The sequence below is a fragment of the Sus scrofa genome, chromosome 1 (assembly GCF_054392235.1).
Source record: "Sus scrofa isolate SSC_HxYL_T2T_F1_AM1 chromosome 1, Sscrofa_HxYL_maternal_Yorkshire_Landrace_v2.0, whole genome shotgun sequence".
In the NCBI taxonomy this organism is placed as follows: Eukaryota; Metazoa; Chordata; class Mammalia; order Artiodactyla; family Suidae; genus Sus; species Sus scrofa.
This window is the reverse complement of record NC_139383.1, coordinates 64,059,044-64,075,991: the sequence shown is the minus strand read 5'-3', so window position 1 is coordinate 64,075,991 and position 16,948 is coordinate 64,059,044. Positions and strand designations below refer to the sequence as shown.

The following is a 16,948-nucleotide window of genomic DNA, read 5'->3' as shown; positions in this document are numbered from 1 at the left end:
AAGGGCAGGGACCACAGTGGGAGTGTGTGTTGACAGGGAGGAGGTGTAATTATAAAAGGGCAACAAGAGCGAGCCTTGTGATTGAACTGTTCTGTATCTGACCGTATTGTTTCCAATATCTTGTTTGTGGCATTGTACCATAGTTTTGCAAGAAACTTAGGGAAACTGGATAGTTGAGGTGACCTCTGTGTTATTTCATACAACTGTATATGAATCCACAATTATCTCAAAGTAAAAAAAAGTTTAATTAAAAAAGTAAGTGTTGCTTGGTTTTTTGGTGTTGGGTTAAGATTTAAATATAAATATAGATGTGATTCTAAATGCTAGAGAGGATTACTTTTTAATGGGAACAAAACATTCCATAATTGATTTAAAAATGTATATGTTCACTGTAAATTTTTGATTGGAAAAGAATTAATTCATATCAAAATATGAATTAGAGGCTGTTTGCATTTGCTCAGTGTTTACCTCACTTCAAACTAGTGAGACCATGAACAAGTCAGTGAGAAAGTATTTTTTCTTTTATTCTTTCCCTTATATTTCTCTAATTTCTGAATGTTTGGTATATATATTTTAAGCACTTCAGAAATATAGGATGGAATATAGCACAGAGTTTGGTTTTTGTGGATTTTGGAAAACGTGTTAAAGCAGCTAGCATTTTAGGAATTGCTAACTATTGGTACGTTTCCACAAGTCCAGGCCAGTGTGGAGTTGAGCTGATTTAACGTCACCTGAAACTTCAGCAGCCCCTGGAAAAAGCCCTGTTCCTGGAGCACAGATGGGGCAGTTCACACATCCTCATGGCTCTATCGCTACTGCTAGGCTATAAATAATGAGTGTACTTCCTGATTTATTGATAAAGTGAAGGCTAGTTTGTCCACTTGGCTTTCGGTTAGAACAGCATTAAATGTGTAAGTAGAGCTACAAAGGTTTGGCAACTGAGAACAGTCTAGCCAGGGACCCCAAATTGGTACTTCTGTTTAATAAGCCTAGGAATCACCTCAGGATCTTGTAAAAATGCAGATTCTGATTCTGTAGCCCTAGAGCCTGATATTATGCATTTCTAACAAGTTCCCAGGGGATGTAGATGCTGCTGGTCCGTGGACTGACCACCCTTTGAGTAGCAGGTACCTGGATGATATTGCGGATTTGCTATTTTTCACTTGACATTCCAAGGACAATAAGATAGCAACTAGCTTATATTAAAGGCTTACACTTTCATTCAGATCAAAAGAGTGTGAGTGAAATGATGGGAGATAGAAGACGACACAGGAGGGGAATGGATAAAGAAGATGTGGTACATGTATAAAATGTGTTATGACTCAGCCATAAAAGGGAATGAAATAATTCCATTTGCAGCAACATGGAGAACCTAGAGATTATACTAAATGAAGTAAGTCAGACAAAGACAATACTATCTGATATCACTTATATGTGGAATCTAAATATGACACAAATGAACTTATCTATGAAGCAGAAATAGACTCACAGACATAGAGAACAAAACTGTGGTTACCAAAGAGAAAAGAGATGGGAGGGAGGGATAGATTGTGAGTTTGGGATTAACAGATACATGATATATAAAATGAATAAACATAAAAGACCTACTGTATAGCATGGGGAACTGTATTCAATATCTCGTAATAACCTATAATGGAAAAGAATCTGAAAAAGAATATATATATTCATATATGTATACATATATGTGTATATGAACACATATGTATACATATATGAATATAGGTAAAATATACATGTTCGTATATGTATACATATATGTATACACTCACACATATAACTGAATCACTTTGCTCTATGCCTGAAACTGCCCAACACTATAAATCAACTATACTTCAATTTTTAAAAGAAAGAAGGTGTGGGAATAGCTCTGTTGGGGTGGTGGTAGAGGGTAGGACAGAACATCTACTGCCCTTCTCTGCTTTAGCTGAAAGTTACAGGCATTGGAAATCTACTTGAAATGTATGCCTCTGTGCAAGCTTCACATGCAGTTGGTTTAGTCACCCCCAGGCACAACCATGTGTTGCACTAAGGAGAGCCACCATTCAGATCCTGTCTTTCTGCAGTCTTGGAAACTCTCAAGACATTCAGGTAGTAGACCAGCCATGAACCTGAGCCCTTTGTCCTGCACATCTGGTCTGTATCTAGCAAGGCTAGGAAACTGAAGAGTACTTGTCAAAATATGTCTGTCATCAAGGTGGTGAAACTCATTCACTCATTCTTCTCAGTGTTAGTTGGGTCACTCAGCTATAATGAATAATTCTTATAGACTGAGGTTTTATTATATTAGAATTTTATTAGGATTTTGTTTTCTTTCAGATATATTGAAAATATTCTTTAGGTTTCAGGTTAATTTTTTTCTCGTAAAAATATTTAAGCACATTAAATTGTAGAAAGAAAAGGAAAAGCCCACATTCTTTTCAGCATCTGGGTGATTATTTCCTTTGAGTGTGTGTGTGTGTGTGTGAGTGCGCGCATGTGTGTAAAACAGTTATAAATATATAAAAATGCAATATTCCATCCTGTTCTTTATGACTTTATAAGCATTTCTTCGTATTTTTTCAGCCTTAAGTAATACTTGAAATGGCTGAATCATGTCTTATTGAGTAGTAAGCTTCTAAATATTGGTCATTTGGATTGAAAGATTCTTAAAGAGCTGTCAGCATTTGGAGTATATGTGGGAATGGGAACTAGAAGCAGATGATCAGGGAAAGGAAAATGTTCTTTCTTTTTGGTAGCATTTTTCCTCTAAGTTTAGAATTATCTCTAAATCTTAAGGTGTGAGACAGTTCTGTTACTTTATTTCAGAAATTCACAAAGATGGGTATTTTACTTGGTAAGTACTTATATTTAACAGAATATATTTAATCTAAGGGAATCCCAATTATTTTTTTAAAAATCAGCCTTTCTCTCACCATCTTGCCTTAGCAACCTAAAAAAACTTCTAGCTAGTGCCTTGCTCTTGGGGAGAGAATGTCACTGTAATGCAGTGTTGCCCTGGGGGTGTGCAGACAGTGCACTTGGAGCACAGAGACAAGAGCCTTAGTCCTCTTGCAGCCTTGAGAAGGATTCCTGGAGAGGAATGAGATCTTAGAGGAACTGTGAGAGTGTGAGTGTGACCTGACATAGAAATGTGGAAGGCTCCCCAGGTACAGGGACAAGCAGGTGTCATGGGCCTCCATCCCTAGAGCTGTCACTGCATGGAGATGAAATGCTTGGCAGTCACTTGGCTACCTCCATGGCTCAGGGACCCTGTCCCTCCCAGACAGTCAGAAGAAAACAAGAACAGTGACAAACCATGTAGATATATTATCATCTGGGAGAGCAGAGAGGAGAGCTTTCCCCAGCTATGCATGCATCCATCAGAAATTCTAATAGCGTTTTTTGGGTGACCATCCTTCCATATCACTCTCAGCCTTTGAATTCTTATCATTTATCAGTATGATGGATCCCTCAAGTTTTTTGAGGAGAAGCAAACGATTGATCATCACTGATGTAGTTGATAGGAATCCACTAGGTATTTAAGTGATTAGGATTGTGATTTAAAAATACAGTTCACCTGGGTACAGTTTGGTGGGTGAATTTAAAAGGGGAGGACAAGACTGAGGAAGGCCTCTGTGTAGGAGGCTCATGCCTGGATATGGTCATAGGGACGTGGTGGAGGGCAAACAGTTAACTTCTTAGGAAGTAAAATGGACAGGAGCTCCTGGTTTGGTGTGCTGGTAGAGGGGTGAGAAGAAATGGTGCATGACCCCCCAGGTTCTGGGTTGAAGTAACCCAGAGGTGAGGTCATTAACGGCAATTTGAGTAGAGAAGACAGTAGTAGTAGTAGTAGCAGCAGCAGCAGCAGCAGTAATAGTATTTATCATTTTAGATTAGTATCTCTCTCTCTTTTTTGGCTGTGCCTGTGGCTTGTGGAAGTTCCTGGGCCAGGGATCAAACCCATACAACAGTAGCAACCGGAACTGCTACAGTGACAATGCTGGATCCTTAAACCACTGTGCTGCAAGAGAACTCTGATTGGTATCTCTTTTTCAGTGCTTTTGTGTTTCTTAGGTGGGATTTTCCAGATACCACAGCCTGAGGCAAAGCTAACCTAATGGATGGCAGAATTGGGCATTGCAGTCCCAGGGCAGCAGGAGTGGGGGGGAAGGAGAAGTGAGGTAGGGAGGGAGGAAAAGCAGATGCAAGGCGGTGTGTTACTGATCTGGCCACAGAGTCTTCAGGTGGGTTGTCCTCTAGTCAGGCTCTGAGGTACTGCATGGGCCTGGTGGCCAGTCAGGGATGGAAGGCAGGGACATCCTTAGTCTCCTGTGTTTCCCAGTTGAGAATTCACCCTGGGAAGCATTGTTTGGCCTTCACTATTGGATTGGGTGAAAGAGACACTCTGGAAAGCTGGTGGGAAGCAGATTCCATGCTCCCCAGTGTGGTGAGTAATATGATCTGAGAAGCGGTTGGAGGAGGTGGCCCCTTTGTGGGTTGTGTAGGGTCACCTTTGGGCAGACAGCTGAGGTCCAGGGATGTAGGGCCCAGGTGGCAAGTGTGCACAGTGACTAGAGAGAGGCTTATAAACAAGGTTAAATCACTTCCTAACTTTTCTCAACCTGTTCTCATCTCCTAGTTTCCCATTTATAGTTGGAAAGAGTCATATAATGCTCTGATTTTTATTATACTGTTTTAATTTAGTACTGCTCAAGTGTTAATTCTGGATGAAATTCATATTCCTCTAGTTTCTATGAATCTGTTGCCTCCATTCACATAGTTTCTAGACTATGGATTTTTTTTTAACCTTTTTTTCTTTTTTTTTGCTTTTTAGGGTCGCTCCTGTGGCATATGAAAGTTCTCAAGCTAGGGGACAAATCGGAGCTGCAGCTGCTGGCCACAGCCACAGCCATAGCAACATGGGATCCAAGCCATGTCTGTAGCCCACAGCACATCTCATTGCAACACTGGATCCTTTATTCACTGAGCAAGGCCAGGGTTCAAACCCGCATCCTTATGGATACTAGTTGGGTTCTTAACCTGCTGAGCCACAATGAGAACTCCCTTTTTTACCTTTTTCTAATTGGCAGTTTATTTATTTAATTGGGGGTATTCAGATTTATAGCAGAGTAAATCAGTTTTATATATACATATATCTATTCTTTTTTCCTATGTAAGTTATTATAGAACACTGAGTAGGCCTCCCTGTGCTATACAGTAGGTTCTTTTAGTTATCTATTTTATATGTAGTAGTGTGCATGAGTTAATCCCATCCTCCCAATTTATCCCTCCCCCTCCACGGTTTCCCCTTTGGGAAGCCTAAATTTGATTTCAAAATCTTTTTTTTTCTGTATAAATAATTTCTTTTGTATAGTTTTTATATTCCACATCTAAGTGATATCATATGATATTTAACTTTGTCTGGTGTACTTCATTTTATAAAATCTCCAGGTCCGTCCGTGTTGTTGCAGATGGCATTATTTTGTTCTCTTATGGCTGAGTAGTATTCCATTGTATATATGTACCACATTTTTTTATCCATTCCTCTGTCAGTGGACCTTTATGTTGTTTCCATGTCTTGGCTGTTGTGAATAGTGCTTCAGTGAACATTGGGGTGCAGCTGTCTTTTTACATTATTCTTTTCTCCAGATATATGCCCAGGAGTGCAATTGCTGGGTCATACGGTAGTTCCATATTTAGTTTTTTAAGGAATAAGACCATAGGTTTAATATAATTGTGTTCCTCTACTTATTCTTGTCTTAGTCTGTTCTGGATGCCAAAAAAAAGAAAAAGAAAAATCCACAGATTGGGGTGGCTTGTAAACAACAGAAATTTCTTTCTCACAGTTCTGGAACCCTGAAGTCTGAGATCAGGGTGCTAGCATGATAACATGGGCCTATAAACATCCTCCAGGTTGCAGATGGCTGACTTCTTGCTGTGTCCTTGCATGGCAGAAGGGGCAAGAGAGTGTTCTAAGACCTTTGTTATAAGGGCACTAATCCCATTCATGAGTGCTTTGCCCTTATGATCTAATTATTTCCCTAAGGTCCCACCTCCTAATCACATTCGTCTATAAGGTTTTCAGAATAGGAATTTGGCCAGGACACAAACATCAGACCATAGCAACTCTCTGGCTCATTACTTAGAGAACAGAAAACTGCCCTGAGGGTTAGATCCTGCTGGGTACTTGAGTTCATCTGTTCCCTGAGTATTACTATGCTAATCTCTGTGGCTTGCTTCTCAAATACACACAATGCACCAAATTGTTTTAATAAAGAAGTGTGAAGGCAATGCTATAGAATAGACTCTGATTTCTCTTTTGTAAGGGTTTCACAAACAGAATAGAAGGAGGCTTTAGGTTATAAATGTGAGGACAGAATTTTTTTTCTTTCTTTTTTTTTTAAATTGCTTTTTAGAGCCGCACCGGCAGCATATGAAAGTTCCCAGGCTAGGGGTGGAATTGGAGCTACAGCTGCCTGCCTACACCACAGCCAGAGCAACTGGGGGTCCACGCTGTATCTGTGACCTACACCGTAGCTCACAGCAATGCCAGATCCTTTAACCCACTGAGCGAGGTCGGGGCTCAAACCTGCGTCTTCATGGATACTAGTTGGATTCGTTTCTGCTGCACCACAACAGGAACTCCAATGACAGAATTTTTTAAAATTAATGACTCACTGGATTTTATTGGGTGTGTACTCTTATGTCAGCTCTTCACTGGGTTTAAGGATATACTGCTGAGCAAAAAGTATGTCACATCTTTGCCTTCCTAGAGCTTGCTCTGAAGCTGGGTTAGGGGCAAGGGCAGGGCAGCCCTAGGCACAGGTATGGTCTAAGAATGCCATAAGCAACTGTAAAATGACTGCTGATGAAGTGTTATCACAGAGAACTATATGTTGAAATGAGACCATAGAATGGTTTTGGCCAGAGAAGACTCCCATAGTAAAGACTCTCCACTCACGAAGCAATTGGGGAGTGAGGAAACGTGAATAGTTAGCAAGATTCATTTAGCAAATATTTACCAGACATGGCCTCTATGGCAGGCACAGTCATCAGTGTTGGGTATCAGTTGTGAATAACCCAGGCAAACATTCCTGCCTCATGAGACTTGGTAATTTGCATCATGATAATAGATGAGAAGTGGCCTGATAGGAAGAATATTTAGGAGTTGAAACTGACAGTTCTTAGGGGAAGGAATGTGTTATAACTGAAGGGGGAAGCTGTCAAGGTGACTCTTAGGTTTCTGGCTTGTATAACCAATGGGAACTCTGGTGTGGGGTCACTTAATAAGGGGGAGGGGACCATTCCACTAAATTTAATTTGGACATTTGGGGTTTGAGGTACCAAGTGCAGATGTTAAATGAGCAATTGAGTATGTGAGCCTGGAAATCAGAAGTAAGGTTTGGGCCATTGAAATAAATTTGCCAGGTATCTGCATATAGGCAGTAACTGAAGGAATAGGTAGGGAGGAGATTGCTTATGGCATGAGAAGAAAAGAACTAAGTTTGAACCTTTTTTCTTTTTCTTTTGTTTTGGCTGTTCCTGTGGCATGTGAAAGTTCTGGGCCAAGGATGAAACCCACGCCATGGCAGTGACCAACACCACAGTAGTGACAACACTGGACCCTTAACCCATTGAATTACCAGGGAACTCCTCTTTTTTCTTTTTTATGTTTCTCAAAATCAGACTAAATTATTTTGCTTTTAATTAGCATGTGCATTTCAGCCTGAGTGCCCATGTACTCCCTTAGCTGTAAAAAAACAAAACAAAATGTGTTTTTACCCTTTGCTCTATGCAAGTAGTTTATAGGCTAAAAAAGGAGATATTCAAGCTTTCATGGTTACAGTTCCAGGCAGAGCTCTGATATAAGATACCAGCTTCATTACCTAATAAGACTTGGCATTTCCTTGAATTTACAATGGAACACAGCTGTGAGAAACATCAGTGGCAGATAAGTATCTATGAACTCTCCAAAAAAAAGGCTGATAAAATTAAATTGTCTTGCATTTTCCCCAATAGTTGTTTCAAGGCAGGTAGAGATTCTCAGCAGAGCAACAACCTAAAGAATGTAAACCAAAGAATAAGAATTAGAAACAGGAGACAAAAAGAAGATGAACAAAACCCATCACCCATGGGGCTCATCATTTCTGTTGCTTTTTGTATTCCTAGAAGGGTTCCAAAAGGTTAATCTTCTATTAGCCACTTAAAAAATACATTTTCCTAGTTTTTAATTCTAATTAATTTACTTTTCTATTAAATGCTGACATCTTGCCGCTTGGGTTTCAGTTTTAATTGTCATCAGAAGTCACTTAGAATAGTCTCCTCTGAAACAGAGCCCTTGCTGACATTTAGTTTAATTTCGCCTTGGTGATTGTGAGGAAAAGTAACACGAATGCAAATAAATCCTCCTGTTTAATAATCTAATTTTAAAAATGTCCATGGAAGAACTAAATGTTCCTTTGAGCATTCATGAGAAAAATTCTTTTTTTGTGGTGAATATTCTGGTTGGAATTAGAAACCTATTTGGAACGAAACAGTATTATAAATAGAACAAACATTGCCTATGGTTCATACTTAAAATGTACATACAGCATTTTTCCCTTTAACTTGATTGCATATAGGTTTTAAGTTAGATATACCTTGAAAATAAATGAAATTTTTCTGCATTGATGGTTTTCTTTTCATAACAATGACTTCAAATAAGCCCTCTCCTACCCGGTCCACTCCACTTGGTTGTTAAATATTCTCTTGTGGTTAGTTTGTTCACAGCTTCCTTTTACTCCATGTACAGATAAACCAAAAAAGTACAATTTAGCCAAAAAAGGTAGACATTACTATAGTGATATAAATTTTAAAACAGGAGGCTCAATGAAGGTGATTGCTTTTTAAAAAGTGAAATTGAGCTGAAATTTGGGATACTTCTGAGGTGAAGTGCCTGCTTCTTTATTTCTGGTTCTGCCTACCTCAGAGAGCTCAGGAGCAGACTCGCAGTATATCTGCATCCATCCTGGTGTGTTCTTTGTCTGCCTGCTCTCCTTTTCTAATTAGAATCTCTAGACAAGTATCAAGGGCCTACTTTAGGCAAAGCATATGGATTTATGTGTGCTGCTGTATGGTCTCTTTCCTCTCTTAGTTTTCAGTTTTATTTTTTTCAGTTTTATTTCTTTCCTGAATGAGTGTAGAGATAGCGGTGGAGGGAGGAGGCCTTTGGGACCAAGTAAAATTCTTGGCTAAGAGTGTGGTGAGTATCAGAGAAGGATAGAGGGGTGATGCCTTTTCTCCTCCTCCTCCAGAATCACCTGTGGCCCAGAGTAAGAGAGAGATGGTCAGTAACCAGGACAAAAGCATTCCCTTCTCTTAGACATTTTCCTTTCTTTTAGATTTTTACTTTGCCTAAGACAAAAGCGGGCAAACTAAGGCAAATTTTTTCCTGTTTTTTTTTTTTTTTGTTTGTTTGTTTGTTTGTTTTTGTTTTTCTTTGTGTCAGTTACAAATTTGCTAGTACATTTGGGTTATCCCATTTGTCCTCTGATAGTTTTCACTAGCAGCCAAATATGTGTTTATTTTGTTCCTTAAGAGAGGAGAGTTCTAGAGCAGCCATTGTTTCAAAGTGGTGCTGCCTGTCCTTCCCAGCAGCCTGGTCTCAGTGGGCTAAAGGGCACCCTTTGGAGCATCTACGGTGAGTTAGAACCTGGGGTGCTGGGAGGGTTCTGTTGGGAACCCTGAGAAGACTGAGTTCAGGGCTTTTACTGGGCCCAGTTGTCAGGAGGATCCCAAAACTGGATGGCCTGCTTCTCTTCTCCATGGTTAAAGGGCGCTCTAAATGATTATTGCCCTTTTACCCTCACTAGCATAGACAGCTTTGTGTTAGGGCTGATAGGTTATAAAGAAGATAGGCTGTAGCCTGTGTCCTGTGTTTTTTGTTTTTGTTTTGTTTTGTTTGTTTTTTTATAGGAAACAGTGAAGTAAAGTTCAACAGAATAATACAGATCAATATTGGTTGAATGTGAAAAAACTTTTACAAAGCCAGAAGTAAGTAAAGAAAATACATTTTGTACCCTTATTTTCATACTGTAGAAGAAATTCTCTTTGTCAGTTTGTTGTCTGTTCTTCCATCTGTTTGTCTGAACATATACGTACTCATATCTACATACTTACACAACAATGGAACTATGTTATATTTCATTCTGCAGGTTAATTTTTTTTACTCAGTGTAAGAAGAATATTCTCTGGTTCTGCCTGCCTCATCAGAGAACTCAAGAGTAGATGCAGTATATTTGCGTCCATCCTGGTGTGCTTTGTCTGCCATTATCATCATCTAATGATAGTCTGTAATCTACTCTATATTAGAGATTAATTTAATGTGTGTGATAGCTCAATGGTGTTCTTTCTCTAGCATGTGTGTACTCTAGTTCATTTAACTATTATTTTATTAAGGATCATTTAGAAGGGATCTAATTTTTCACTCTTAATAATGCTGTAATAAATATCCTTATCTACATTTTTTTGTTATTTGTATAATACCGAGTCCAGACAATGTTTAAATTGTTTATTTTTAATGTTGAAAAATACTTCCTGGTTAACTTCAGAAAGTTGAACTAGTTTATACTCCCACCAATGGTACAGAGTAAATACCATGATTGCATAAAATAGTTGAAGTGTTGAAGAAAGATTATGGTTGTAATATGTTGTATTTTGATGGCACTTTGTAGTTTATAATCTATTTCCATCTATCTTATTTATTCTCGTAACTACCCTATGGTGTGGTTTTATGTCTGCGTTTGTAGGGATTGTATTGAATCTGTAGATTGTTTGGGGTAGTGTGGACATTTTAACAATATAAATTCTTCCGTCCATGGCTGCAGGTTGTCTTCCCATTTATTTGTGTCTTCTTCAGTTTCTGTTGTCAAAGGCTTATGATTCTTAGTGCACAGGTATTCACCCCCTTAATTCAACATGATGCTGTTATAAATGGGATTGCCTTCTTAATCTGTCTTTCAGATAGTTTGTTAGTGTCTGGAAGCACAGCTGACTTTTATTTATTTATTTATTTATTTATTGTCTTTTTTTTTTTTTTTTTTTTTGCCATTTCTTGGGCCACTCCCATGGCATATGGAGGTTCCCAGGCTAGGGGTCGAATCGGAGCTGTAGCTGCTGGCCTACGCCAGAGCCACAGCAATGCAGGATCCGAGCCACGTCTGCAACCTACACCACAGCTCATGGCAATGCTGGATCGTTAATCCACTGAGCAAGGGCAGGGATCGAACCCGCAACCTCATGTTTCCTAGTCGGATTTGTTAACCACTGCGCCATGACGGGAACTCCTACAACTGACTTTTATATGTTGGTTATGTATCCTGTAACTTTACTGAACTTATTTATTAATTCTAATAAACTAAGTCTTTAGAATTTTCTCTAAAATTGAATCATCTGTAAACATAGGTAGTTTTACTTCTTTCTTTCCAATTTGGATGCCCTTTTTTTTTTTCTTGCTTATTTGCTATAGCTAGGGCTTACAATCTATGTTGAATAGAAGTGGTGAGAGTGGGCATGTTTGTCTTGTTCCAGATTTTAGTGGGAGGCTTTTGACTTCTCACCATTGAGTATTATATTGGCTGTGGGTTTGTCATAAATAGCTTTTATTATGTTGGGATATGTTCCCTCTTTACCCATTTTGTTAAGAGTTTATATTATGAATGGACGTTGAATTTTATCAAGTCGTTTTTCTGAAGCTATCGAGATGATCATGTGATTTTTGTCTTTTCTTTCGTTGATGTGGTATGTCACATTAATTGATCTGAGTATATTAAACTATCCTAGTGACCCCGGGATGAATCCAGCGTGGTCATGTTGTATGGTCATTTTTATGTGTTGTCAGATTTGGTTTCGTGACATTTTGTTGAGAATTTTTGCATGTTATTCATCTAAGATATTGGCCTGTGGTTTTTTTTTTTTTTTTTGGTGGTATCTTTGTTTGGTATCAGGGTGATGGTGGCTTCATAGAATCTAACTAAATATCTTGATATGTTTCTAAGTACTTAAAAACAAAAATTACTGATTTTTTTTATTTTTGAATTTCCACTGCTTTTATTCCTAAAGTGTAACTACAGAGGTAGAAATTTTTAGCTTTCTGATTATTTTCTCTGATACATACAGGATATTATGTGAAAGAAAGGAAGCATATATACTAAACACATTGATCTTATGATTGACAGTTTGATTTTATAAAATTGTCTAGGATATGAGTGTATTCCAGTAAGAACAGAATGTTTCATGATGGAAGTAGTCCATGTAATCAGCCTGCCACCAGATGGCTGGGTAGTGCCCCAGAGAATGATGCCATAGTCAGTAAGTCAAGTTTTGGTCTCTGTGTTCTCAGATTGAGCACTCAGTGGCTATAGCCAGATTGGTTTTGGTGAGTGGAAATCCATATTGCTTAGCTCATGTACAAACTCTAACTCTACCTACATGCCACTTTGTATATCATCCCTTTGTAGAAGAGCAAGAGTAGAGTAAAAGGTTGACCTCTGTAGAATGGGTCATCTTATCTACTGGATTATTTTGCTCCTTATCTTTGAGGTTAACTGTTTTGTAAAGTTATCCCTGAATGAGTATAGATCTGTACATTTAGCTTATCTCTTTCAAAATGAACAACCAGGTACAGCCAGCCTTCTGTATCCGTTGGTCCACATCCACAGATTCAACCAAATGCCAATTGAAAATATTTGAAAAAAATACCCAGTATTTTCCAAAAAGCAAAACTTAAGTTTGCTGTACACTAGCAACTATTTACATAGCACTTACATTGTGTTAAAAATGATTTATGTAGAACTTACATTGTACTAGCTGTTATAAGTACTCTAGAGATGATTTAAAGTATACAGGAGGATATGTAGGTTATATGCAAGCCTTATGCCATTTGATATAAAGGACTTGAGCATCGTTGGATTTTGATATCCAAGGGAATCCTAGAACCAATCCCCTGGGGGGTGCTGAAGAATGACTATATACTGTTCAAAGTTTTGTCTACTGGGAGGTCTTCCCTTTGTCGTGTCTCTAAGGGCTCCTGAGTGGGGCTGTTGTGTTACAACTCTTTACTTGTGGCACCAATGTATTGTATAGAACCATTTCCAAATCATGCCTGGATTTTCTTTAGTCAGCTGGTCATAAGGAACTCCTCTTGGTGAGGCCACAGGTGAATTTCGAAGAGACGATCAGTGTAGCAAGATTAAGAGCTTTAGAAATATGAGCTGCTTGCTTATTAACTCTGTTCATAGGATCCCCCAGGCCTGATTTCATATATACCACTCTGTTTAAGGTTGAAGAACTCTGCGCACACCCAACTTGATGGCTTCGGAAGGTCAGATAACCCCAAGTTCATGTGGCATGCTCTCTGCCTTTTTCCCAAAATCTTGGAGGTCTCTGTTCACCTATAAAGGTGGTGATTCACCTGTAGATTCACAAAGATGGCAGGTCTTCAAACTTTTGTAGTAATCTTTCCCCACCATTTGGGAAATCTGTGTTTTACCAAGTATAGAGTAGTTACTACCTATTGCTCAGGAAGCATGTAATGCAAAGCATGGCATTCTGCAGAATGGAGAGGCAGTCAGGGTCCCTATGGACTATATTATAAGAGTATACTGGAGAACTGATACAGCCCTGAGGTAGGATAGTAGGGTACCAGCTGGAGCCAAACTGCTCAGATTTCTTTGCTAACACATATGAAGAAAAAAAAATAATAATTTGCCCTCAGTAGCTGTGGACCACATGCCAGGGAATGTGTTGATTTTCTCCAGCAATGAAATCACATCTCACACAGAATCTGTACTCTGCAAGATCCATCTGTTTTCTGTAAGGCCAAATAGGCAAGTTGAATACAGATGTGTTAGGAATGATCACCTTCATCCTTTAAGTCCTTAATGGTGACCCTAATCTTTGCAGACTCTACAGGAGCAAAGTGTTGCTTGTGGTTCTCTAGTTTCATGGGTAAAAGTAGTTTGCATTTGACCTTTCTTAGCATTATAGCCTTAACTCCACATGTCAGGGAGCTTAGGAGGGAATCTGCCAGTTGCCAAGTGTGTCTGTACCAACTCTGCATTTCAGAACTGGGAAAATAATGATGGCATGAGTTCTGTGATGAGTGGGAGTTGGAACTGAGCCCAAACTCCATTAATCATTTGAGCTTTATAAGCCCCCACTCTGAATGGTGGAACACTGTACCATTTTTGGTGTTCAGGAATGAATATTAGTTCAGAGTTATATCCACCAATCCTACAAATTGTGATTATTTCCCTTTCCTTAATGTATACCCTTATAATTTGTAACAGGTTTTAGGGGGAAAACTGGGAGGAAGATTTACAGTATAAATTTATGGCTGTGTAGCAAGGCCCTTTTTCAAGGGGTCCTGGCCTCCTTTGATTCAAAAAGTTCTAGGTCTTTGTTCTGGCTCAAGTGTGGGAATTGATTGAAGAGTTGTGTTTTTCTATTTTATAGCTTTGCTGCTTGTACAGATCAAGTAGGAGTTGGTAGATTTCTAACCATTTCTCTCTTAGAAACACCATGAACAAACATCAATGATCTCTGCATGCTAGACTATTCTGATTTCAGACTTTGCTTGCTGCCCATTTTGGTAACCATGCCCTCCTCATCTCTGGTTAAGTACTGTCACTCAGCTCCTGCCACTCTGGGATACTGTCATCCCCATTCAATTTAGGAACCCATTTCTTGGATGGCAGCATTGCCTGTTGTCTTTCCTGGTCTGCAGAGAATGGCTACTCTAGAGATTGTCAAGGATGTTAGAAGTACTTTCAACCAGTGTATCTCTCATAGACTTGGTAAAGGCATCCTACCAAGTGATGTAGTTATAGGTGGATGAGCAGGTCTTACATGATAAGTCCAGTTCAGCATTCCTATCTGCCAAAGTCTTTGAGTAGCTCCCTCTCTACCAAGGATGTTATGGCATCTCAGTTTCATGTAGTGTAGGTTACTTTTGGGACCAGGCTTCTGTCAACAAACTGAACAAACTATTAGAAACATTTTTAGCCATTTAAGCTAACATAGAGAACCCAGAATATCTGTTCAGTATGCCCATGTCAATAAATTTGGTCTGATCTAACATTCTGTTCCTTCTAACTTGACTCAATACCCTCAGCATCCATTTCCATACATATTGCCCGGTTTCTGTCTATATAAATTGGAAACACCATACATATATTTTGATGTAAATGCTGCTAATTTCTAGGTCACAATTTACACCTCACACTGGATTCTGCTGGGGCTTGATTCTGATCATAGGTCTGGAAACAAGAGAGGTGGTTGGGAGATCCCACTCTGGTGCGGCCGATTAATAATCCACCTGCAGTGGCTTGGGTCACTGCAGAGGTGCAGGTTAGATCCCTGGCCTGGTGCAGTGGGTTAAAGAATCTGGAGTTGCTACAGCTGCAGCGTAGGTCACATCTGCAGCCTGGATATTTCAGTCTCTGGCCTGGGAATTTTCATATGCCCAGGGAAGCCATTAAAAAAAAAGAGAGAGAGAGAGAGAGGTAGTTGGGACAGTGGGACAGGGTCCTTAGGAGGGGCAAAAGTACCTTCCAGGATGCTGTCTTAGATGAGGCCCTGATTTATTCTTCAGGTAAAGAGAGACTAACCTCATTAGACAAGGGAGGAAAGGCTATTACTGCTGGCAAAGACTGCAGTATGAGGTCCTCAGCCTTAGCTTCATTGAAATCCCCATATATCCCTCATCCCAATTTTCAGGCTCTTGCTTCTTCCCACTCATATCCTAATTTTAACAGAAGAGACTCTATAAGATTGGGAATTCAATTTGCATTGTAATATTACCCCCATATAATTACACTTTGATTTAGTTTTGAGAAATCCCATCTCTGGGGCAATAGGAGGTAAAAGTTTTCTTTCACTGTGGTTAAAGAAGCTTTCTAGTTCTTCATCTAATCCTTGAGCTTGGAATTAATTAATTAATTAATTTATTTATTTATTGTCTTTTTTTGGCCACACCCATGGCATATAGAGGTTCCCAGGCTAGGGGTCAAATCGGAGCTGTAGCCGCTGGCCTATGCCCCAGCAACGCCAGAATTGAGCTGTGTCTGTGACCTACACCACAGCTCATGGCAACGCCAGATCCTTGACCTGCTGAGCAAGGCTAGGGATTGAATCCGCAACCTCATTGTTCCTAGATGGATTCATTTCCACTGCTCCATGTCAGGAACTCCTTGATCTTGGAATTTAAAGGTCTCAATTTAATTTTTTCTTTCCTCCAGAAATTCACATTTTGGGCCCCACCCCAGACTACGGACTCAGAGACTGAGGCAGTGGGTGAGGCCCAGCAGTCTGTAGTTTAACAGATGCTCCGTGGGATTCTTATGTCCCTTCAACTTTGAGAACCACTGAAGGGGAACAACACCTTCAGAATTCTCAGAGAAAATGGTTTGTAACTGAGAATTCTAAACCAAGGCAATTAATTCAGACAAAATAAAGACTTGTTCAAGCATTCAGGGACTGAAAATTTACCTGCTTTCTCTTCCTTCAAAAGCAGTTGGTTCCTGGAGAAGGAGGAAGTACTTGAAGGAAGAAATGAAGTAGAAGACAAAGGACATAGGAAATATGGAAACCGAGAGCTGAAGCAGAAAGGAGGATTTCCAATATGGTAGTAAAGGGGCCGTTCCCACTGGCTTCTGTATGACAGACCCAGTATCACATCAGGGAGGGACATGAGGCCAAAGGAATGACTCCACGATAAAAATGTAGTTGATAAATCTGACCTTCCAAAATATAATACTTCTAGGTATAAAATCTTCTTGGTAGAGCAGGTTAAAAAAAAAAAGTTGATAGTTACTTAAAAAATTGAAAATAAAAAGGAAGTAAATTATTCTAGGAAATCCAAAATTGATATAAGAAAGGAAAACATTCTTTTGGCTTATCAGTAAATATA

At 39.3% G+C, this 16,948-nt stretch overlaps 1 protein-coding gene across 5 annotated transcripts in view; it reads left to right on the top strand.

Moving 5' to 3' along the window:
* The window catches only part of GPR63 (G protein-coupled receptor 63), a 121,568-nt gene that overhangs the window by 33,864 nt on the left and 70,756 nt on the right, over positions 1-16,948 (top strand). The window contains exons 1-2 of one of the 5 annotated variants that reach the window (XM_084960878.1): positions 6,718-8,761; positions 8,829-10,032. The exons of 3 other annotated variants lie outside the window; for them this stretch is intronic. The gene's annotated coding sequence lies outside the window, so the exon portion shown is untranslated. Of the gene's footprint in view, positions 1-6,717; positions 8,762-8,828; positions 10,033-16,948 lie in introns of those variants that run through there. One more of the 5 variants, XM_013992707.3, reaches the window with a different exon arrangement.